This window comes from Ambystoma mexicanum, chromosome 6q (genome assembly GCF_040938575.1).
Source record: "Ambystoma mexicanum isolate Mex_15411 chromosome 6q, UKY_AmexF1_1, whole genome shotgun sequence".
NCBI classification, from domain to species: Eukaryota; Metazoa; Chordata; class Amphibia; order Caudata; family Ambystomatidae; genus Ambystoma; species Ambystoma mexicanum.
In genome coordinates this window covers 1,560,235,454-1,560,251,483 of record NC_090937.1, presented here as the reverse complement: position 1 = coordinate 1,560,251,483, position 16,030 = coordinate 1,560,235,454, and the positions used below count along the sequence as shown (strand labels likewise).

Below are 16,030 nucleotides of genomic sequence, written 5' to 3'. Positions count from 1 at the left end.
GACGAACAGTCAGCTGTGAAAGTGAGCGGGACGTGTGATGGGCAATGGTGGTTGTGACAGGTGCATTGTGGTGTCGTGTGATCAGTGCAAAGTGATTGTGCTTTCTGCAGCACATTGCAATCATGTACCCTATTACAGAAACTTGGGTGCAAGTGCAATGTTTTGTGGTTTAAGCACTAGGGCATACCTTTCTATAGGGCTAAAAAGCAGTCTTTCAGTCCCTTGTTTGAACTAGGGCAAACGTTGCCCTAGTACTTATACCGTTCCATGTTTACACTCGCACAGACATTGCCCTGTTGCAAATATGTGTTGAAACGATACGCCCTTTTCACGAGCTCAATGTGTGCACTAGTTTTAATACAGTGCAAAGGTGCATTTGCACCAGTGCAACGTTTTCACTGACAGGGTCCTTGATGCGAACATAGAGCACAGTTGAAAATGTGGCACTGATATTTGCAGGTTAGCAAAAGCCACGTTTCAGGCACAGGAAAAAGCTAAGTATTTCGACTGACTGCAGTATAGTGTAGTTATGATATGTGTAATTATACCGCGCACCGACATGCATAGAGGCAAATGGCCACTCTGCTCATACATTGGATCTTAAACACAACAATATATATATATATATACAGACTAACAAAGCACCAGCCCGCTAACTATCCAATCTGTAGACTGGGAAACGACCTACATAAACAAATACGTTTTTAACTTCTGCTTGAACATTTCGTGTGATTTGGCGCCAGTAAAATAGCTCAGCGGGTTGAGCTCTTGCTGCTGCGGTCTGAGCGTGATCTGCAGATCGCGGGTTCGAATCTAGGCAAGGCCAACTCAGCCTGTCAATGTTCTGAGGTCGATAAATGCGTATCAATTTCGGTTGGGTTATATTGTATTTAAATCTGTGCTTTGAATTAAGGCACTATATAAATAAACACATCATTAACACTTCTCAGGCCCGGCTGATGTTAATTTAAACATGAATCTAGATATATGCAGACGCCCACATACAATAATACACTAGACTCACAGTGGCCGCGATATGCAGAAGGCGCCTTACAAATGAACTATACACGAATAAATAAATAATAAAACGAGCCAAAGGGATTACATGCAGATAAGCCCTTGGTATAGAATCAGTAAACCTTGGAGCATTACCTTTCTCTGTTCACCAGCAGCATCTGCTCCCATGTGGCAATGGGTGCTCCGGGGATTTTGGCTGGGTCGCAAGAATAAATATGTCTTTGCTGAGCCTAAAAATAATTGCATCCCCTTTTCGCATTCGTATTTCCCTCTTGCCAAAAATGATGATGTCTGCTGTTAGGAGCATTTTCGATATTCTGAGGGCGGGCCATGTCACATTAGCAGGAAAGCAGGATTGTTTGAATGGCATACATTAATATTTCACTGTCCTATGACTGGGTGCCCAGCCCTTCCCCCATCAGGACATGTTGCGTGGAGTTGGAGAATGGAAACCCAAGTGTGTGGCTTAGAATGCACCTTCTGCATTCGCCCTCTTCAGTTCCCAAGTAGACACATGCACTCGCTAGTCCTCTTTGACTGTTTGATTTTGCATTGACCCAGTGCCGGCCCCAGGTCTACCAGTGACCTGTGTGCACATTTTGGGCGCCCCATCCCTCCCCTCGCCCCTAGACTACAAACAAATACCAGAATGCAAAGGCAAGGTGTGATTCTTGAATCGGCAGTGGCGCCACGCCTCTGTCACTCACTCTCAAGTAAAGTGTCAGTCAATGGCCCTCATTACGACCCTGGCGGTAAGGGGTTTACGCCAGCGTTAGCTGCGCCGACCCCTTACCGGCAACTACGAGTTTCCAGAGCGCCATGGACATTTTTCCGCCCGCTTTTTGCGGGCGTAAAAATCCATGGCGCTATGGGAACTCGGCGTTAATTACGCCACCGTAATTTACGGTGGCGTAATTAACTCCTTCCCCACTCCCATTGAGCCCTATGGGGCCGAAATGGGAATGGGGAAGGGTAAATGGGACAATGGGGACTTACCGCCCCGCCGACCTCGGAATGGGGCGGTAAGTCCGCCATCCGCCATGGCGTAAAGGGACTTTGCGCCATGGCGGAAAAGTCCGCCGATGGCGGTAAAAATCCGCCAGGGTCGTAATGAGGGCCAATGACTTTCTATTAGTGAGTGACTAGATTTACATGACACTTCACATTTTGTGAGCTGACAATGGCCCTCATTACGACCCTGGCGGTAAGGGGTTTACGCCAGCGTTAGCTGCGCCGACCCCTTACCGCCAACTACGAGTTTCCAGAGCGCCATGGACATTTTTCCGCCCGCTTTTTGCGGGCGTAAAAATCCATGGCGCTATGGGAACTCGGCGTTAATTACGCCACCGTAATTTACGGTGGCGTAATTAACTCCTTCCCCACTCCCATTGAGCCCTATGGGGCCGAAATGGGAATGGGGAAGGGTAAATGGGACAATGGGGACTTACCGCCCCGCCGACCTCGGAATGGGGCGGTAAGTCCGCCATCCGCCATGGCGTAAAGGGACTTTGCGCCATGGCGGAAAAGTCCGCCGATGGCGGTAAAAATCCGCCAGGGTCGTAATGAGGGCCAATGTCTTTTCTCTGCAGCACCCCTGTACCACCGCACCACTTGATCGCCCCTTGAGCCCACTCTGCATTGACCCAATACAGTACCCCCTGGGCCCTATCACTGCTCCTGTTAGCTTTGGCACGAAGTTCTCAACAAATAACTCAGGCATTTTTTTTATTTTTGTGGCATAATTATTCTTATATTTTAGATCGCAAGGAAGGGACAGATGCGCTGCCTCTCGCAACCACATGCTGTATCCTGACTTGCCGCAGTGATGTGACTCCCGGCGTCTCATCACTGACTGAGTGCATCGCCGAATAGACCACACCCTGCCTGGTGATATGAGTAGAGATGTTTGGGCACTAGGGTTTGAGTCCACTGGCGCTATACTTTATAATGCCTGTTGGTATACCATAGACGGGGCGGGGTGAACGAGGCTGCATTTTAGCGCCTAGATGCCTCTGGGCTTTTGTGCGCTTTACAAATGTACAAATAAATAAATAAATACATTTGTAATGACATGGCTGAGGAGGAGTCTAAAGACAGAACGTGCTGGGGGAGCCAGTGGGTCACTCCGAAATAGTTAATTATCGCCCTAAAAGTAATGGGGGCTCAAATGGGAATGGGAACATACCGGGTCTGGGTCCCGAAAATGGGAATTACCGGGCCTGCAATAGTCGGAATGGCCCAGTAATTCCCCTTTTTTGGGACCTGGACCCGGACACGAGTTTGGAGGTAGCAATGCTGGTAATTACGGCATGGCTATCTCCAAACTCCTAATGAGGCCCAGTATGTACATGTATCTGTCCTCTATCTACAGAACTGTGTATGCATGTTCTTCATGTATGCAAGTGTATGTCTGTGTAACTTTGTGCAGGGATGCAAGTATACTATATCGTGGTGTCACTAATGACGTCAGCACGGCTGGTTATTATCATTATTAGTACCCCGGCGAGAGACATTCAGAATGCAACAAGCATTCTGATTGGCTCTCGCCAGGTCCCTACCCGGCCGGGAATCCCTCCATCGGGATTCCACGGCCTTTGTCTCCGGCGGGGGGCGTGGCTGCCGGGGACTTGGGTAAGTCTTTTTTTTTTTTTGTTCTTCCCTTCCCGACCACCCTCCCACCCGCCCCCCGAACTTACCTTCTTGATCCTGCGTCCCGGGCGGGGGACGAGGGAAGCCTCCAGCCGTGTGGAGACTCAGAGCGAGGCCATCCCCATGTCAGGTTTCACATGCTATAGATAAGTTGGTTAATGGTAGACCAGGGTCCTTGTTAATAGTATACCTTAATGTGCTTTACAACTTTCGGGACCCTGAAAAGATAAGAGAAGATGTGCAAACAGGCAGATAGAAGTGTGTAGGTTCCAGGGGGTGTACAGTTCTGCAGCAAACATTATTATAGGCTATCCAGCAGGCCGTCTAATGAAGACCATCAACTTCCTTCCAGTGCTTGTGTCTATGCAATAAAGTGTGAAAGTAAATGTGTGAGGGGGATATTGAATACCTAAGGGTTATTTCCTACAGTAGGGGTCTGCAGCCTGCGGCTCTCCAGATGTTTTGGACAATTGCCATGATCCGGCACCATTGATTATGCTGGTCAGGGCTGATGGGAGTTGTTGTCCAAAACACCTGGAGAGCCAAAGCTTGGTTAACCCTGTGTCTTTGTCCATGTATGGGACAAGTGGAGGCACTTTAGTGCATAGACAAACAAAAGAAGCTCTTGTCTTCTTTCAGGATGATCCATAACCTTTCCCATTTTTTTAATATGCAGGTAGCACCTTCATACTATTAAACCGGGTTACGTACAGCAACTGGATAAACGCGGCCATCTCACTATGCCAAATTATGGCGTGTGCTTGTTTCACACTGTGCAGATAATTCCTCTGCATTCCAGTTCATATGTCTGTGCGTGTCTCAATAGAAATGCGGACAGTAAAAAAAGGAAATGACTGGTGCTACCGTGTCTGTGTATCGCTGCTGCCGGAATCTACGGTAGATTCTGAGTCAGCGTGCACGCACATTGGGGCCGTTACCGGCATGCCGGTGCTACCATTTCGAGCATGCCGGTAACGGCCCCAAGCCCCCGATACTGACATCCTCGATGCCGTAGGCACTGACACCGGCACCGATGATGCCGTAATTACCGGTACCCTGATGCCGTTAATACTGGTACCTGTGATGCCGGAAATGCATCTGAGGGACAGGGCCTCTGAATCCTTGTCCTTTTTCTGTTTTTACCGTGTGTTCTGTCATGTTTTCTGCCCATGAGTCCATTTGGGACTCCTGGCAGTGCAGCTCTCTCTTTTGGTTTGGTGAACAGACCCATGGGATACCCTTATGGCACCCATGGGTAGGGGTACAACCCTGTGCCCCTAGTGTATGTTTTTGGGCACCTGTGGGTGGCCCACAGAGCAGGGTATGGGCTGGTGGCAGCTCCATGCTAAACTTGACAGGTGCTCTGGGTGTCCTCCATTTTGGGATACCCAGGCCCTGCCATTGGGATCAGTTGATTCCTGATAGAAACAAGATGGCCCCTGTGGCCTCTTGCTTTCTATTGCCTGTTGTCTTGTTTTCCCAAAGTCCTGGGAAGCCCTGGCTCTGTCCCTTCCCCCTGGCTGGCTGTTGGATGGAAGTTCCATATATGGTGTTGTTGTGAAGGCCCAGCTAGACTGACTGGAGCCTTCCCAGTGACTGTATGTTATGGGTACCTCCTGTGGGTGGGACCTGGGTGAATGGAGTGTGTGACCAATATACACTCCTTGTTGTGGTTGTCTGGTTTCTGGCATGAGAGACAAAGACTGAGACAGCCCTGCCCGAAACTGGCCTGAATGTAGTGTGTAGTGTTGAATGGCTGGGTACTTGTCCCAATCCACATTCCTTGTTGTGAGTGTCTGAAAGGGAGGAGTGTGGCCTGAATGCACTGTGTGCCTGATTGGCTGACTGACTGCATGAATGCCCTTCTGTGTGATTGGCTGCTGTGTGTGTGCCAGCAGTGTGGATGAGAGACAGAATAGTATATCTGGGGACCTCTCACCACTGGAAATTGTTCAGAAGCATTCAGAAGCTGAGTCTCCACTCAAGAGTAACTGGATTTGCTGATCCTCGACGTCCAGCTGGAAGAAGAAGACTTGCTGTGGCATTTGCTTCGACGGAACTGAAGGTTGTCGAAATCGTCGAGGACTGACCCGAGAGAGGACCTGGTAAGGCGCCCTCTTCCCGTGCTCCGAGGGATCATCGAGCACCGCTACATCGTCGCCGAAGCGCCCTGGAAGTCAGACCCTCGAAAGGCTGCCGACCCGAGACGGGACCGCCTAGGAGATCGAAGTGAAGCACCGGACATCGACGCCGTCGAAGTCCATTGCCGTCGACCAGGGTTCGCAGGTTTGTGTAACCGCTGGAGGCCCGTCGAAGTTGTGTTGCCCAGCCGTGGGAACCACTTGACGCCGAGCCGCCGACGACCGGAGCCGTCCGCTCCTTGCCTAAGAACATTTGACTCGAAGGACTCCCTCGTCCGCACCATCGACCGCTTTTGTCCTGCCGGAGAAAGTCGAGGACGACCAACGCGCCGAGGAGAATCCGCCGGTGGGTTTCCCGCCACCTCACGACCCCAAAGACTCGAGCGACTCGACGCCCTTGCTGGGCTCCCGTCTCTACAATCTTTGCGGTCCAGAACTATCGTCATCGAGGTGCCCCGCACACCTCCGCCTTGCAGGACGCCGACGCCTCGACGCCGACGAGCACCGCTCGGACGAAGCTGCCGCCTCTTCGACATCGTTCTACCTCGTCCGTCGACGGACGTTCGATGCCCCGTGCCTCCCGCTTGAAAGGGAAGGCATTCAAGAAGGGCCGTCGATTCCCCGTCGCCGAACCCCGAGGTCTTCGACGGTTCTCGACGCCTCTCGACGATCCGTGACTCCTGCTTTAAAGGGGGTCATTCAAGAAGGATCTGTCGACGCCTCTTCGAAGAACTCGACTCCACCAGGTACATTGGGGGGGGTAAAAACATTGTAGGAGAGAATAAGACTGTTGAACAATATATGGACTGGGCTTGTGTTATATCTCTTTATTTTACAGGTTGCCCAGGTGGGGGGATCTCCACACAGAACTGTGTCCAGTAGCAAGGGCCAGTCTTCTACCTATTGTTTCAACCCTCTGGTATCTCTCCTCTCTCTATTGCTGGTTTCCTTCTTATTGATCCGCGTGCCATTGCTACAGTATTGTGAATGCACTGTTATGAGGTCTAATATTAGTGGTACCACTTTAGAATTGTAGATATTTATCATTATTGGTTTTCCTGAGCACAAAGTGCGTTGTTGTGATAAGTGTACATAACCCTTGAATATTAATTATATAAAGACTGTGTTTTCAGTAATACAGTGTGTGGACATTCCTTTGTGGGGGCTTGGGGATACACTGTACTTAAGAACCAGCCTGCATCACCTCCTGAGAAGCTAGGCCTTGATTGCTCGTCCATTGCTACCACAATTGAGAATCTTGGCTGGGGTCCTCTGTGCCTCTCCTCTACCATATAGAGAGCGGAAGTACAGACCCCCCCACCGGTCTTGACAAGCTGGTGGCAGCGGTGGGATGCTTATGGTTTTAAGACTCAGTGTATAACCGTGCCACTTACAAAATATCCGCACTTTATTAGATTAAGGTTTGGGTGTGTACCAAATAACTGCATTACAGGCAATGGAGCCCATTGCAAATGGTAAATTGACTCGGATGAGCTTAGAGGCTCTCCAGAGTGCTTGTGAAGCCAGGGAGTTAGACTTTGTGGATAAGTCTAGGGCTGAGCTGATAGCTGCCCTGGTGGACTACCAGACTGATGGTGAAACCCTTGATGAAGGGGGGGATGCAACCAGTGAGGACTCTGCCCCTGGGGTTGTCGCTGAATCTGTTTCTGGGAATGCCACCATTCCTGCTGCCTCTGTTCCAAACCCCAGCAATTCCATGGAACTTGAGTTATTAAGGATGAAATTGGCCTTTGAATATCGCAAGTTGGAAATAGAAGCTGAGCTTAAGAAAGAGGAGCTGGCACAGCAAGTGGAACTCAAGAATAGGGATCTTGCGCTCAAAGACAAGGACACTGAATGTCAGAGAATCCAACTAGAGAGAGCTAGAGTGGAGACTTCAGCTAGACCAATTGAGAGTGGCAGGTCCCCAGCCACCAAGTTTATGAAAGATTTGGTTGGTGTGTTTGTGGAGGGTTCAGATATCCTCCAATGGATTGAAGCGTTTGAAATGGCTTGTGCAATTCATGATGTAGATAAAAGAGATTGGGCTAAGTGTTTGTTAAGCAGAGTGCCTCAAACTGGATATGACTGTATTCTGAAGCTGAGTGTGGAAGAAAGGGGTCAGTATGAGTGTATGAAGTCTGCTTTGATTGCCAAGTTTGGCAAAACACCTACCCAATACCTTAAAAGGTTCAGGGATTTTAAGAAACGAGAGAATGTGTCTTGGGTTGACTGGGTGAGTGCTGCGCACATGAACATGATGGGGTGGATTGATGGGTACAAGGTGAAAACTTTTGCTGAATTATCCCACCTGTTGTTTTTTGAGCATTTTTCTGAAGCCTGTTCGCCAGAGCTGCGTCAGTATATTGCTGACCAGAACATTTTGGACCCCTTTAAGCTGGCTAGGATGGCTGACAAGTGGGTCTCCCACCGGGTGTCCCCTAAGGACTCCAGTGGGAAGGACAAGGACAAAGAAAAGGGGACCTCTCAGAAAGCTGAGGAGTCCCAAAAGCAATCACAGTCGGGTAAACCAAAACCTTCCTCTCCTAAGACCCAAAAATCTAGTGGGGATAAGTCCTCTGTGGGTGGGAATAAGAGTAGTGGTCCACCTGCTGCAAAGCAGGTTCCCAGTGGTTCCAGTACCGTACCCCGCACTCCTGGCACTTGTTGGGATTGTGGGGCTCTGGATCACAAAAGGGGTGACCCCAAGTGTAAAGGTAAGGCACTTGGAGTACAGGCTGTCAGCCTGACCTACCCTTACCCCGTGGCTGAGGTGGAGGCCACTGTCCTCCCCTCCTCTACAGGAATCACATTTGGTGCTCCGGTAGAGATTTCCTTAGTGTCCCTTGGGGCCTGGGACCAGTACGCAGAAGTACTGGCGACTATCCCGCAGAACACCCGTAGGTTTTTGAGAAGTGTCCTCTTGAATGGCCAGCCTTCTACTGGTTTGAGAGACACTGGGGCAAGCATGACAGTGGTGGACAGGACCCTGCTCAAGCCAGAGGACTATGTAGGTGCTCCTCTGAGAACCACCAGGTTAGCTGGTGGGCCTCCCAAATTATCGCTTGTAGCCCTAGTCACACTCATGATTGGAGACAAGACAGCAAAGCTTCCTGTCCTGGTTCAGGACAATGTCCCTGCTAACATTCTGTTAGGAAATGATCTAGTAGAGTTGGGGTTGATCTCGGATGGTCTTCCCATGACTGCTGCTGCAGTCACTAGGTCACAGGTGACACCGGGTCTGGCTGTGAGTCAGGTACCCGAGCCAAAGGCGAGGCCTAAGGCAAGAAGAAGGAAGACCAAGAAGGCCACCTCTGTGGAGGGAACACCTTCTCTTCCTGCTGTTCCGACAGCACCCATTGGGATCCATGCTCCGGACGGGCTGGGTCCAGTGGAAAACCCAAACTCAACTCCTTTGGGAGAAGAGACAGAAGACTCTCCTGTGGGAGAGGTTCTCAACCCGGAGGATCATCCCGACCTTCAATGCTTGTTAGCTGAAGGGGGACCCTCCCGGGCAGACTTCTGTAAGGGACAGAGAGAGTGCCACTCTCTCGAGGGCCTGAGGAAACAGGCCCTGTCCCAGGCACAAGGTGAAGTGCCTAGGACATTCAAGATTTATTGGGAGGGTGAGCTCCTTGTTAGTGAGCCCACTAAGCCTGAACCTGGTGCCCGCAAGAGGTTGGTGGTACCCCAGGTTTACAGGCCCTTCCTACTGCAGTTGGCGCATGAGGTGCCCTTGGCTGGTCATCTTGGGACCAAGAAGACTAAGCAGAGGCTCTCTGCCCATTTCTACTGGCCACGGATGGGAGTAGAGGTGGAGTCCCACTGCAGGACCTGCCCAACTTGTCAGTTGTCTGGCAAGACTGGAGGCAGGGTCATTGCCCCACTGCAGCCATTACCAGTGGTTGGCACACCATTTGAGAGGGTGGGCATCGACATCGTCGGTCCCCTTGACCCTCCCACTTCAGGTGGACATCGGTTCATCCTGGTCTTGGTAGATCATGCCACCAGGTACCCTGAGGCAATACCCCTTCGGACTGTTACTGCCAAGGTGGTTGCCAGGGCTCTCCTGGGCATTTTCACCCGTGTTGGATTCCCCAAGGAGGTTGTCTCTGACCGAGGATCCAACTTCATGTCTAGTTACATGAAAACCATGTGGAAAGAGTGCGGGGTAACCTACAAGTTCTCCACCTCTTACCACCCCCAGACCAATGGTCTGGTTGAGAGATTTAACAAAACTCTCAAGGGCATGCTAGGTGCTTTGGAAGAGCCCCTAAGGAGGAAATGGGATCTCCTCCTGCCATGCCTGCTGTTTGCTTACAGAGAGGTACCTCAAGAGGGTGTTGGTTTCAGCCCCTTTGAGTTACTCTTTGGACATCCCGTGAGGGGGCCCCTCGCCTTGATCCGAGAAGGCTTGGAAGCCACCCCTCCAGGTCCCGCCAAGCAAGTGGGGGACTATGTGTTAGGCCTCAGGCGGAGGATGACACAAATGATGGGTCAGGCAACAGCAAATCTCAAGGCCAGCCAGGAATTGAACAAGTACTGGCATGACCTTAAAGCTTCGCAAGTGGACTGGACTCCGGGACAGGAAATCCTTGTGATGGAGCCTACCAAGTCTAGAGCTTTGGCAGACAAGTGGACTGGACCCTTCAGGATCATCTCCAAGATGGGCGAAGTCAACTATCTGGTGGACATGGGAGCCTCTGGGGTAGCCCCCCAGGTATTCCATGTCAACAGGCTCAAGCCTTTCCACAGGCGAGCAGAGGTCTCATGTCTCTTGCTAGCTTCAGGGCAAGAAGAGGATGAGAGTGAGCCCCTTCCTGATTTGCTGCATAGCAACCCTCAGGACGGCTCAGTGGAGGGAGTACATCTCTCTCCAGATTTGACAACAGAGCAGCAGAGGGCCTGCAGGGCTTTGCTCCAGCAGTATGCCTCTCTGTTTTCACTGACACCGGGCCTTACACCGTGGTGTAAGCACGAAATTGACACTGGTGACAGTGTGCCTGTCAAAAGCAGGTGCTATCGTATGTCAGATACCGTCAAGAGCCACATCCAGGCTGAGGTCGCCAAGATGTTGGACCTGGGTGTTATTGAACCCTCAACCAGTCCCTGGTCCAGTCCAGTGGTCCTTGTCCCCAAGGCAAGTTCCCAGGCGGGTACCAAAGATTGGAGGTTCTGTGTGGACTACCGAGGAGTCAATGCCGTCACCAAAACTGACGCGCACCCATTGCCCAGGGCTGATGAGCTCGTGGACACCATAGGTGCTGCCAAGTTTGTGAGCACCTTTGACCTTACCTCAGGCTATTGGCAAATAGCTCTGACGGACCATGCCAAGGAAAAGACGGCTTTCTCAACACCTGAGGGACTCTACCAGTTTAGGGTCATGCCTTTTGGGTTGAAGAATGCCCCTGCCACCTTCCAGAGATTGGTCAACCATGCGCTCAGTGGGCTGGAAGCCTTTTGTGTGGCTTACTTAGACGACATTGCCGTCTACAGTTCCACCTGGGAAGAGCATTTGACACATCTGGATAAGGTGTTGCAGGCCTTGAAAAGGGCTAACCTCACTATCAAGGCCACCAAGTGCCAGATAGCTCAGGGGAAAGTTACCTATCTTGGTCATGAGGTAGGAGGGGGTCAAATCCAACCTCTCTCCAGTAAAGTACAGGACGTACAGAACTGGGAGACTCCCACTACTCAAACCCAGGTGAGAGCCTTTTTGGGCCTCACTGGGTACTATCGCAATTTCATGGCAGACTATGGAACCATAGCTGCACCCCTGACAGCTCTAACTTCACCCAAACAGCCTAGGAAGGTTAATTGGACTGAAGACTGTCAGAGGGCCTTTGATGGCTTGAAAGAAAGTCTGTGTAGGGCACCTGTGTTGAGTGCGCCTGACTACAGCCGACCCTTTATCGTCCAGACGGATGCCTGCGACACCGGAATTGGAGCTGTCTTGTCCCAGTTAGATGACAAAGGGAGAGAACATCCTATCATATTCATCAGTAGACAACTCAAGGGTAGAGAACTTAGGTGGGCTACTGTTGAAAAGGAATGTTTTAGTATAGTTTGGAGCCTTAGGCGTTTTAGGCCCTACCTTACGGGGTCCACCTTCAAGGTCCAAACAGATCATAAGCCCCTGAAGTGGCTTATGCAGATGAAGGGTGAGAATCCGAAATTGCTCAGGTGGTCGATTAGCCTACAAGGGCTAGACTTCACCATAGAGCACAGACCAGGGAAGAGTCACGATAATGCAGATGGCCTTTCCAGAAGGTATGTTGACCGTCTGGATGAGGGTGTCTATCCCGTGGGAGATTAGGCACCCTCCACCTCAGTCTGGGGGGGGGCGACTGTGATGCCGGAAATGCATCTGAGGGACAGGGCCTCTGAATCCTTGTCCTTTTTCTGTTTTTACCGTGTGTTCTGTCATGTTTTCTGCCCATGAGTCCATTTGGGACTCCTGGCAGTGCAGCTCTCTCTTTTGGTTTGGTGAACAGACCCATGGGATACCCTTATGGCACCCATGGGTAGGGGTACAACCCTGTGCCCCTAGTGTATGTTTTTGGGCACCTGTGGGTGGCCCACAGAGCAGGGTATGGGCTGGTGGCAGCTCCATGCTAAACTTGACAGGTGCTCTGGGTGTCCTCCATTTTGGGATACCCAGGCCCTGCCATTGGGATCAGTTGATTCCTGATAGAAACAAGATGGCCCCTGTGGCCTCTTGCTTTCTATTGCCTGTTGTCTTGTTTTCCCAAAGTCCTGGGAAGCCCTGGCTCTGTCCCTTCCCCCTGGCTGGCTGTTGGATGGAAGTTCCATATATGGTGTTGTTGTGAAGGCCCAGCTAGACTGACTGGAGCCTTCCCAGTGACTGTATGTTATGGGTACCTCCTGTGGGTGGGACCTGGGTGAATGGAGTGTGTGACCAATATACACTCCTTGTTGTGGTTGTCTGGTTTCTGGCATGAGAGACAAAGACTGAGACAGCCCTGCCCGAAACTGGCCTGAATGTAGTGTGTAGTGTTGAATGGCTGGGTACTTGTCCCAATCCACATTCCTTGTTGTGAGTGTCTGAAAGGGAGGAGTGTGGCCTGAATGCACTGTGTGCCTGATTGGCTGACTGACTGCATGAATGCCCTTCTGTGTGATTGGCTGCTGTGTGTGTGCCAGCAGTGTGGATGAGAGACAGAATAGTATATCTGGGGACCTCTCACCACTGGAAATTGTTCAGAAGCATTCAGAAGCTGAGTCTCCACTCAAGAGTAACTGGATTTGCTGATCCTCGACGTCCAGCTGGAAGAAGAAGACTTGCTGTGGCATTTGCTTCGACGGAACTGAAGGTTGTCGAAATCGTCGAGGACTGACCCGAGAGAGGACCTGGTAAGGCGCCCTCTTCCCGTGCTCCGAGGGATCATCGAGCACCGCTACATCGTCGCCGAAGCGCCCTGGAAGTCAGACCCTCGAAAGGCTGCCGACCCGAGACGGGACCGCCTAGGAGATCGAAGTGAAGCACCGGACATCGACGCCGTCGAAGTCCATTGCCGTCGACCAGGGTTCGCAGGTTTGTGTAACCGCTGGAGGCCCGTCGAAGTTGTGTTGCCCAGCCGTGGGAACCACTTGACGCCGAGCCGCCGACGACCGGAGCCGTCCGCTCCTTGCCTAAGAACATTTGACTCGAAGGACTCCCTCGTCCGCACCATCGACCGCTTTTGTCCTGCCGGAGAAAGTCGAGGACGACCAACGCGCCGAGGAGAATCCGCCGGTGGGTTTCCCGCCACCTCACGACCCCAAAGACTCGAGCGACTCGACGCCCTTGCTGGGCTCCCGTCTCTACAATCTTTGCGGTCCAGAACTATCGTCATCGAGGTGCCCCGCACACCTCCGCCTTGCAGGACGCCGACGCCTCGACGCCGACGAGCACCGCTCGGACGAAGCTGCCGCCTCTTCGACATCGTTCTACCTCGTCCGTCGACGGACGTTCGACGCCCCGTGCCTCCCGCTTGAAAGGGAAGGCATTCAAGAAGGGCCGTCGATTCCCCGTCGCCGAACCCCGAGGTCTTCGACGTTTCTCGACGCCTCTCGACGATCCGTGACTCCTGCTTTAAAGGGGGTCATTCAAGAAGGATCTGTCGACGCCTCTTCGAAGAACTCGACTCCACCAGGTACATTGGGGGGGGTAAAAACATTGTAGGAGAGAATAAGACTGTTGAACAATATATGGACTGGGCTTGTGTTATATCTCTTTATTTTACAGGTTGCCCAGGTGGGGGGATCTCCACACAGAACTGTGTCCAGTAGCAAGGGCCAGTCTTCTACCTATTGTTTCAACCCTCTGGTATCTCTCCTCTCTCTATTGCTGGTTTCCTTCTTATTGATCCGCGTGCCATTGCTACAGTATTGTGAATGCACTGTTATGAGGTCTAATATTAGTGGTACCATTTTAGAATTGTAGATATTTATCATTATTGGTTTTCCTGAGCACAAAGTGCGTTGTTGTGATAAGTGTACATAACCCTTGAATATTAATTATATAAAGACTGTGTTTTCAGTAATACAGTGTGTGGACATTCCTTTGTGGGGGCTTGGGGATACACTGTACTTAAGAACCAGCCTGCATCACCTCCTGAGAAGCTAGGCCTTGATTGCTCGTCCATTGCTACCACAATTGAGAATCTTGGCTGGGGTCCTCTGTGCCTCTCCTCTACCATATAGAGAGCGGAAGTACAGACCCCCCCACCGGTCTTGACAGTACCGGAAGCAGCGTCATCACGCCGAAAAGGGAAATGCACTGGCGGCCATCTTTAAAATCACAATCCATTCCAATCCTCATCCCACAGGAGTGCAACTGCCAGTCCAACTGAACAGCAGCACTGAGGATAATGTCATCGACATGAGGAACCATCCGTCGGCGCAAACCCCGCTTTAGGGAACAGGATCTCAATATGCTTGCAGACACATTAGTCGGGCATGCCAATGTGGTCTTTGGAGCCGATCTGCAGCGCCAAGCACAGTTGAGAAAGAAGGCGATATGGGAGGAAGTGTCTGTGGTGGTGACAACATTGCGGACTGTCAGAGCCTGCCGCAATAGGTGGGACGACTTACGTCTCTGGGTCCGTAACCTCCTCGCCGCCAAGCGCAGCCAGTGGCTGGCCACAGGAGGCAGTGCGCCATTCCCCATAAAACTCCAGCCATGGGAGGAGACCTGTAGCACCGTCATCAACATGGAGAGTATTTAGGGGGTCGGAGATGCGGAGATGGGAGCAGCGTCATCTGGAGATGCAGGTGAGTGCCTGTAATTAAAATCACAAATCACACACATGTATCCCCAATGCCAATGGTGAAGTTCAAATGACAAGTCAGTGGCACCAGATCCCTGCTGCTTTGCCACCCACCGACAGCCTCAATGCATGCAAGTATGTACCTGGCAGGAAGACAGGCAACAAACCCCAATGACACACCCCTGTAATGCACACACAAGTTCCAACTGCATGCACAGACAGACAGCTGCCATCACCGCGGTGCCACCACATGGCCCAATCCACCTAATGGCAAGATGCACACATCAATTAAACCAGTCGCAGATCCGGCACACCCAACATGTCCATGCCCGCAGTGCCTACATCAAAGCATCAACGCACACAATGGGAACACATCACATTGACAATCAAACCCCACATGGCACACAGACCCTGTGGCATGGCAACAACACCCAAGCCACCAGACACCATTACCCCAGCCATCAGACACTGCGCATTCCATGTCCGCACCACAACAATGCCCCCAGACTGCATTCCCCACTCATTTGTGTGGGCACCATGCCAGGCCCACATACATGTCCATGACAATGCGCATGACTCTGAATGTACTAGCATTGATGAATGTCAGATGGATGCACACCCATTACTAATGTCCTGCCTCACTGTCGCCCCAACCAATTCAACTGACAGCGAGGGTGAACTAGCGATCACACCCCATTCCAGCGCTGCAGCATGCTGCTGAAGCAAAACCACTGACTCCAGCCAGGTGGCAGGCACCTCGACCCCTAGGTGGCAGGAGTGTGCCACTACATCAACAGTGCAGGCCCCCAGCCACCAGGAAACACAGGCTGGCCAGCAGACACAGCCCCAACCAACACCTGCCAGCAGGGAGCCCCGGCAGTCGACCACAAAACCTACGGCCAAGCGGGCATATCAGGTGGAAGAGTGTGATCCACCAGTGGCCAGCGAGCT

The 16,030-nt window shown here is 51.6% G+C and overlaps 1 protein-coding gene across 1 annotated transcript in view; it reads right to left on the bottom strand.

Moving 5' to 3' along the window:
- SIGLEC1 (sialic acid binding Ig like lectin 1) overlaps positions 1-1,319 on the bottom strand; it is a 267,397-nt gene extending 266,078 nt beyond the window's left edge. The window contains exon 1 of the mRNA XM_069632266.1: positions 1,153-1,319. The gene's annotated coding sequence lies outside the window, so the exon portion shown is untranslated. The remainder of the gene's footprint in view (positions 1-1,152) is intronic.
- Positions 1,320-16,030: the final 14,711 nt, after the last annotated feature.